General features: G+C 44.0%; 1 protein-coding gene across 6 annotated transcripts in view; it reads left to right on the plus strand.

Annotated features, from left to right (window-relative positions):
- hoxb3a (homeobox B3a) overlaps positions 1-7,399 on the plus strand; it is a 52,486-nt gene that overhangs the window by 21,901 nt on the left and 23,186 nt on the right. Inside the window, exon 1 of one of the 6 annotated variants that reach the window (XM_005947112.2) lies at positions 132-342. The exons of 4 other annotated variants lie outside the window; for them this stretch is intronic. The gene's annotated coding sequence lies outside the window, so the exon portion shown is untranslated. Of the gene's footprint in view, positions 1-131; positions 343-7,399 lie in introns of those variants that run through there. One more of the 6 variants, XM_005947110.2, reaches the window with a different exon arrangement.

Here is a 7,399-nt window from a genome sequence, read left to right on the forward strand (position 1 = left end):
AGAGAGGGGGAGAGAGGGGGGAAAAGAGAAAAGAGGAGACACCAAGAAACACCAACAGAGAGAGGGGGAGTGAGTGAGAGAGAGAGAGAGAGAGAGAGAGAGAGAGAGAGAGAGAGAGAGAGAGAGAGAGAGAGAGAGAGGGAAAGAGAAAAGATAGAGGGAGGCTGCAATAAAACAAATTTGGACGGGCGTGTATCTTGCGGGTCGTTGTGGACACCGTGAGTATTGCGGAAGGAAAGGAACTGCATGGGGGGAAACCACACTCCTTCCTCATCTTCTCCGCCGCTGCGCCGCCTTCTCCCGCATCCCTCTCTGTGAATCATAGGCTACTTTAACATCGTGGTAAATATTGCCCCCCAAATACTCGTCTTTCGCCGTGTGTTTTTTATGTCGTGCATGTTTCTGTCGTGTTGTTTACACATCACCCCCCACCTATCATCATCACCATCAGCCATTGTTTATGGGTTGTAGCGTGCAGCCGAGCAGCCTGCAAACCAGAGAGAGAGAGTGAGGGAGAGAGAGAGCGGTGCAATGCTAGCCGACGGCTGTTTATATTTTAAGAAACACTTGGATATTCTTCTCCATCTTTCGTCCATCACTTCATGTCTGCTTTTACATCTCTCTCTATCTGTCTGACTCTCTGTCCATTCCTCTCTCTCTCTCCCTCTCCCTCTCTCTTTCTCTCCCCCTCTCCCTCCCTCTCTCTCTCTCGTTTCCCCCTCTCTCTCCCAGCTAGCTACTTCTCTTGATTTATTGTAAGGCTCGGTGTCAGCATGCGGCCGGGGCTGCCGTTGTGTGTTTGTGAGGGAGCGCTGTTGTTTATGGTGCTGCCCACGATAAATCACGGTTTCCTGCGCTGTGTGTAAGACGGCGGGGGAAAATGACGGTCGATGGACCGACGGTACAGGGGAAAGAGGAAGGAGAGCAGGAAGAGTTCACGCCACGGCTGCGCCACTGGCTCCTCTTTCCCCTTCCTCCTCTTCCGGCTCAATTTCCACTTAATCTCTCTTGTCCTTCTCGGCCCCCACGCACGCCCCTGTGTTTTCTTTCTTTTTTATTCTTTTTTGTCTTTTAGCTTTGTTTTTACACTTTAATTATTACTCCGAGCGTTTCGGGTTTTCCCGCTTCAGCATGACAGTATTTGGCTGTAGCTTTCAGGTCTTGAATTACTGAGACGACCAATTAACGGGAGATTTGTTTAAATTTGGCACACCGGGGCACGGCTCGGCCGGCATGAAATCTCATAAAAAAGACCAATGGGCCAGGAAAAGCTCATCTATCTAGCCGGGAGGCAGAAATGAATCCAAGTAACTCAGCCAAGGAATTCGGACTAAAGATGGAAATGACAAGGAAACCTTGTTGATCTTCATTAAGTCCCTGGTTTGTAAATGAAATGCAATCATTAAGCTGCTTTCTGCACTGAAACAGGCTTTGCAGTGAAGATGGACTTTTTACGTACCAACAAACCTAACTGCATCTTATTGTACATTTTAAATTATCTACTGTTAGGCGCTATGTGGCATCAACTTTAACTTAATGCAACAAATAAAGTTTTGTTTCTCCTTATTGCCCATTTTCTGTGGATGCCCGTCGGAATGGAACTGTTCGACATTACACATGTCAGAGCTCAGTGTCTCTGCTTTGGCTCAAATCCTCCACCGTGAGTCAGAGCTTCTAATGTGGTGAGCAAAATAAGATGCAGACATGGGAGCACCTTCCTCTCTATTTCCCCATCCATGTTTATATTCACACGTGTCTGCTATTAAGCTGGGTGCATTTCGTGTGCCCTCTTGTAATGGAAAGTCAGACACTATGAGATGTTCCATCTTTTTGTCGTTGCCATTGCCAGTAGGTGTGTGTGTGTGTGTGTGTGTGTGTGTGTGTGTGTGTGTGTGTGTGTGTGAGGTGTGATGTGTGTGTGTGTGTGTGTGTGAGAGAGAGAGAGAGAGAGAGATGAGAAGGGAGGGGAGGAGAGCAGGGCAGGTAAATTTCATCGGCTAATCTCATAGCTCACAATGGCTCTACACAGTGTACTAGGCTTGCTGCGTTGTTTTGGGTGTGATACATTTGCAGCATTGCAAAGAATGAACTGCAAGACTGTTTTGCAGATTTTAGTGTTATTAATATTATTTTATTAATATTTTTTATTACAAATTACAAAACAATAGGGTTGGTATTGGAACTGATGGATGTGCCCCTCGAATCGTTTTACAATTAAGGCCGGGCCCCTTTGCAGCATGGTCCTCTCTCTCCTTCAGTAGTCTCGTTCCCCGCTTGGCCATCAGCAGCAGTGTAAACCTTAGTTTAACCAAATTAGAGCTTCTCCGCCGGCCTCCCATCACATAATAACGACAGCAGCAACAAAAGGCGGCGCTTTTCAAGATGTGTATTCCTGCTCTCCGCAGCCCTGTCAAAAACAATATCTCGCCTCATTTTGTAGCAGAAAAGGGGGTGGATGGTGACACCAACCCCCAATACCCACGCACACACGCAGCACACACACACACACACACACACACACACACACACACACACACACACACACACATGTATGTAGATGACGATGTAGCATTGAAATAGTGCTTGAAATATTTTATCTTATTTTATCTCAGCCATGTGTCCACAGTTAAGTATGTTTGGTATGACAAGATAGTTCCAGCTCAGACTCATCTGAAATAATTGAAATGTTTGAAACGGTCCTGAGAAATGATATCGCGCCCTGTCTGACATCCATTCAAGCTGCTGCTGTTATCCACGTTTAACTTCTCTGAGACCGAACTGTGTTCAGTCGGTCCGGTATTTATGTAGCCTTATGTTCTGTAATACAAATGTGGAAAGACATTAATATTAGGCATTAATGTGTTACTGAGGCGTGCCTTCTATTGAAAGACCACAAATAACTGACGCTGAAATTAATGTTTACACCGAAATCCGCTGCAGGGCAATTGTAACACTGGCAGCTCGTTTTAGCAGAGAATAAAAGAGGCAGCTAAAATGCTATTGGAATAAAAAATAAGCATTTGTTCACGGTTTGCTTTCCACTCTATAATTACAATGGTCAGAAAAATAAAAAGTAAAGACAATATTTGATCATAATATGTTAACTATTAACTGTCTTTTTTGTCCAATTAACCAAATGTGAAATACCTATGCATGGAGAGTCCGCAACTATACAAAAAACGGCACAGATGTTCAAAGCTAACGTTATCATATTACAGTACATGTTTCAATATCACTGGTGTTGTCGGTCGCGGTTTTTGTGATACGCGTATTTTTTCTCATTAAGAGCACTTTGTCGAAGTACCTTCCTTTTCATCCTTTATCGGTGCATTGCTTGTTTTCTTGTGTTGCTCTTACGTCCTACGTTTCTGTTAACATTCACTGTGATTGAAGCATCCTTTTATTGCACATGTTCATAGACAAGGTACAATCCTACGCATCTTAAAGAGAAGCAAAAGCAAGTAGGCACAAGACACAAGACCTCACACAAGGCATCTTCCCACTCATTGCTGAGACTGGCAGCCATATTGACTGCTTCACTGTTCTTTTTCCCTAGCAGGAAATATTTTCAGTCCTGGGAGTGACCATTCTGAAAAGAGTGAATCATTCTTTTAAAAATTGTATTTAAAATATTTAGTTCAGTTTTAACGCCCTCTCTATTTACACACAAGTTAGAGATATAGTAGCCACATATTAACGCAATAAAATGACATGTAACCTTTGTGCGGCACATACATCCGTATAGAGACAGTGCGATTTTGTGAAATTATACATATGTATGTTACATAGCAAAATGTTTTTGTGACCACATTTAAAACAATAATCATAAAGTGTATTTAAAATACTCTGTTCATGCAAATGAAATCCAAATGAAGAAGCAGCACTAACGAACTGAACAGTGCTCAAAATGTGTCCCACTTCTAGCAGAAGACTGGTGCCTAAAGTTAAACTGATTTCTTTTTTAAATTTTAATTGTATTTTCCAGTAGGCCTACATCGTGCTCAATAGTCGCTTGCAGAAAATCTCAGTTTAATTGTCTGCTAGCGGGTAAAGCGAAAAACAAGGGAAAAAAACGAAACGAAAATAGAAATGGAAAGATAGAGAAGAGTAGGGTTTCCTCGAAAACAGTCAAAACATAAATCCGAGGACTACTCGGCCTCATAAATCTGCAGCTGATGGACGTTAACGAGGGAGAGATTTAGCGTGGGAAAAATAATGTTTACAAAAACCGGTTACATTCTTTTAAAGGACCCCTAACATGAAAGATTTATTACAGTACAGACACACAATTAACCAATGTAAGCACGACGATATCTCAATATTATTATTATTATTATTATTATTATTATTATTATTATTATTATTATTATTATTATTATTATTATTAAACCTAAAGTCCCATATTTCTTACTGGCCGGAGTTAACCACTCTCATGCTCCGCGCGCCAGGTACTTCCAGAGCTCTTTCTTGCGCGGAGACGATTACCCGTTCGAAAATAAATCAGTAAGAATCCTTCTGCTAATTTATAAACGTCTGCGTGAAGGTAGTGATTCGAAGCTTGTGAAAAATGAGACGCTGAAACCGTATCCAAAACCCAAGTGCTCCATTTTTTTTCTCTCCCTTCATCACCCATTTGAACCGGGCCGGAGAGCCAGCACAAGCGCGATAAGACAGCCCGAGCTGCTGAGGCGGAAATGTTTCCACCAGGAGTGGAGGGAGAGAGCAGGCGCGAACTGATTTCCTTTCTCCGTTCTCTTTCTTCTATCATAACAGAAAACTAAAAATACCGGCTTTACTTTTGTGTAATTGAACTTGTCTCTCACGTACTCGCGCGCTCTCTCTCTTTATCTCTCATTGTGTGTGTAGAGGGCATGTTTACAAGCGTGGGCAGATGACACACGTACCTTTTACAAGCGTGAATTGCAACGACCTTAATTTCTCACCTCAGCCATTGTATAATTTGATTGTGATCCAGTTTTGCTTATGGTGTTTTCATATCCTTGTGATCACTCAATAAATGGACCCACGTCTTGGTGTAAGGAGGAGAAAGGCAACGCATTAGACCAAATGATTTCTGTTTGTATTTATTTTACAATAGTTGCATTTGTAATTCGACGTCTATTGATAACCATTTCGTTTAAAATTGGTTGGAGCTAATATCTGTTTTGTGGGGCCAAAGGGTGAGGTGGGGGTTGATTTTTTGAGTAAGCAATCGTCACACTATCCCAAATTTCGTCGTGGCTAGCATGCATCTTCCTTCTTTATACATAGCAGCCATGTCCCTAATCGCCGAGACTCATTCTCTCTGTCCCACGCACGCACGCTAACATGCATATACTAACACCTCACTTAGTCTAGCAGGCATACTGCTTTCCAAATGTGGGGCGAGTGAGCAGGGAGGTTGAGAAAGTAAGAGACAGAGTTCGCCCTATTTTCTGTTACCAATTCGGATGCATCTGTCTTCAGCTGCCTACACGCACGCGCGCACAGAAAAAGTGTTGGCTAGCAATAGAGCTTGCACGCGGTTTCACCCTATGGATGCCTGTGCGAGTTTGAGAGAGACCGCGGTCACACAACAGATAATTAATGACATGTCGAGCGGTGGAGTGTGTGGAATGGGGACGCCTCGGGAATAAGCACGGGGACACTGAGCAAGAAGCAGCCCGACAGACCTTACCTGCGCTCTTGGCGTGTCTTTCCAGATGGATATCCTCCTGGTGTTCGGTTTTTTCCTGGGTTCAGTCTGTTTTGGACACGGACGGACACACTAGCTACAGTTAGGATGACCACCGAATCCTCTCCGAAAGGCTTGGGCTTATTTTCTTTTAATTAATTCTACTTAAATACAAGCAGTCGCTCCTAGAGGTTGGAGTCCAAAATGGCACTAAAACGTTATTTATGCCAATTAAAGCCGACGTTTAAACTGCACCGTTACCTGTTATTATAGCACTGGTGAGCTCATTATGGCGCTTCTGTGACACGGCGTAAAGGAGACGCCAATCGTTTGCATGACCGGTTTGGGAAAAGACATAAATCTGGAGCGGCTCTGCTATAAATCTCCAGCAGTCAAGCCTACCTACAGCAAGCACGCTGACGGAACCTGCTTGGTCTGGGGCTCGCGGTGCTACTTTACCCTAAACGACACACCGCATGCACGCGCTCACCCCCTCCGCCTTTTGCTGTAAAACTCCCCTTGTAGCGGGCTGGTACGTTCCTGGTCAGAGCCACATCCAGGGCTCACGTTTGTCTGTTCTGTCGTCCGAGTTGACACTGTCCACCCCACTAATGTTTGGGAGACTGCTGAGCTCCGGTGGGCCTCTTTCTGAGCTGGACTTCAGAATAAAAACGGATAGAGCTTTCCTGGATTGAGGGTGACGCTGTATTCCCTGGGCTGCTTTTCGCTGCTCCTTCCCCTTTCTTCCCTTCTCTTTCGTTTAACTAAAAAGAGGGTCACGCAGTCCTCCTTTGCCATTCTCTATCTTCGTCTTCATCTTCCCTCGCTCTCTTTTGGTGCAAGCTAACCAAATTCACCATTATTATTATTATTATTATTATTATTATTATTATTATTATTATTATCTCCTGTGCTACTACTAGCAACGAGTAACCTTGGTGAGCTAAAACCTCTGCAGACCAAAGCAATCTACGTTTAAGCCTAAAACACGTATCTTCAGGCGCGTCGTAACTGCTTCTTTGGTTACCGCTGGAATATAGTCTCTTCTCTCGGCGGTCCCTGCTTTTCTGGACAGGCGGCTTGACACTGTGAACTGTTCCTGAAGCAGTTTGCAGTCTGACAACCTAGACAACCTGGGGAATCTGGGAGGGAGAAAATGGAGTTCTGGTTTTGTTCCTGTCCAATAGGGGAGTGTGGTTAAGGTGCACCAGAAGGGTTAGCGAGGTTCACCGTAACCTGCCTGTTCATACTGCCTGCGCAAAGGCCAGATGTTGGTTATTACATGGCGTCAAACTGAGCGCGATCAGAGGAGAGGAAGAGGGAGAAGGAGGCCGAGAGAGCAGAAATTCCGCTGTGATTTGACCTGCGCGTTCACAGAGGGGAGCCATTTCCACCTCGCTTGGTTTTACACAATTAGTGGGCGATTTTAGCCTATGCGCAATTACTTTAAGATCTCCGATGTATTCATTATTAATGTTAAGGTTCAAAAGTTGCATACAACCACGCAACCAAGAGATATATATGTGTTCAAATCTATGATGTTGATGTGATATACAAACGGTGACTAGATATGAAGCGTTATAGCAACAGTATTCTAATCTACTTTGCACGTGTGGATTTTAAGTCCTGTTTATCTTTACTTGCGCCGATACAAACAGATGCCACATGCCCCCCCCCCCCCACCACCACCACCACCACACACACACACAAAAGGGAAAAAAATAC

This window comes from Haplochromis burtoni, unplaced genomic scaffold, assembly GCF_018398535.1.
Source record: "Haplochromis burtoni strain Fernald_Lab_line unplaced genomic scaffold, NCSU_Asbu1 Contig_490, whole genome shotgun sequence".
Taxonomy (NCBI): Eukaryota; Metazoa; Chordata; class Actinopteri; order Cichliformes; family Cichlidae; genus Haplochromis; species Haplochromis burtoni.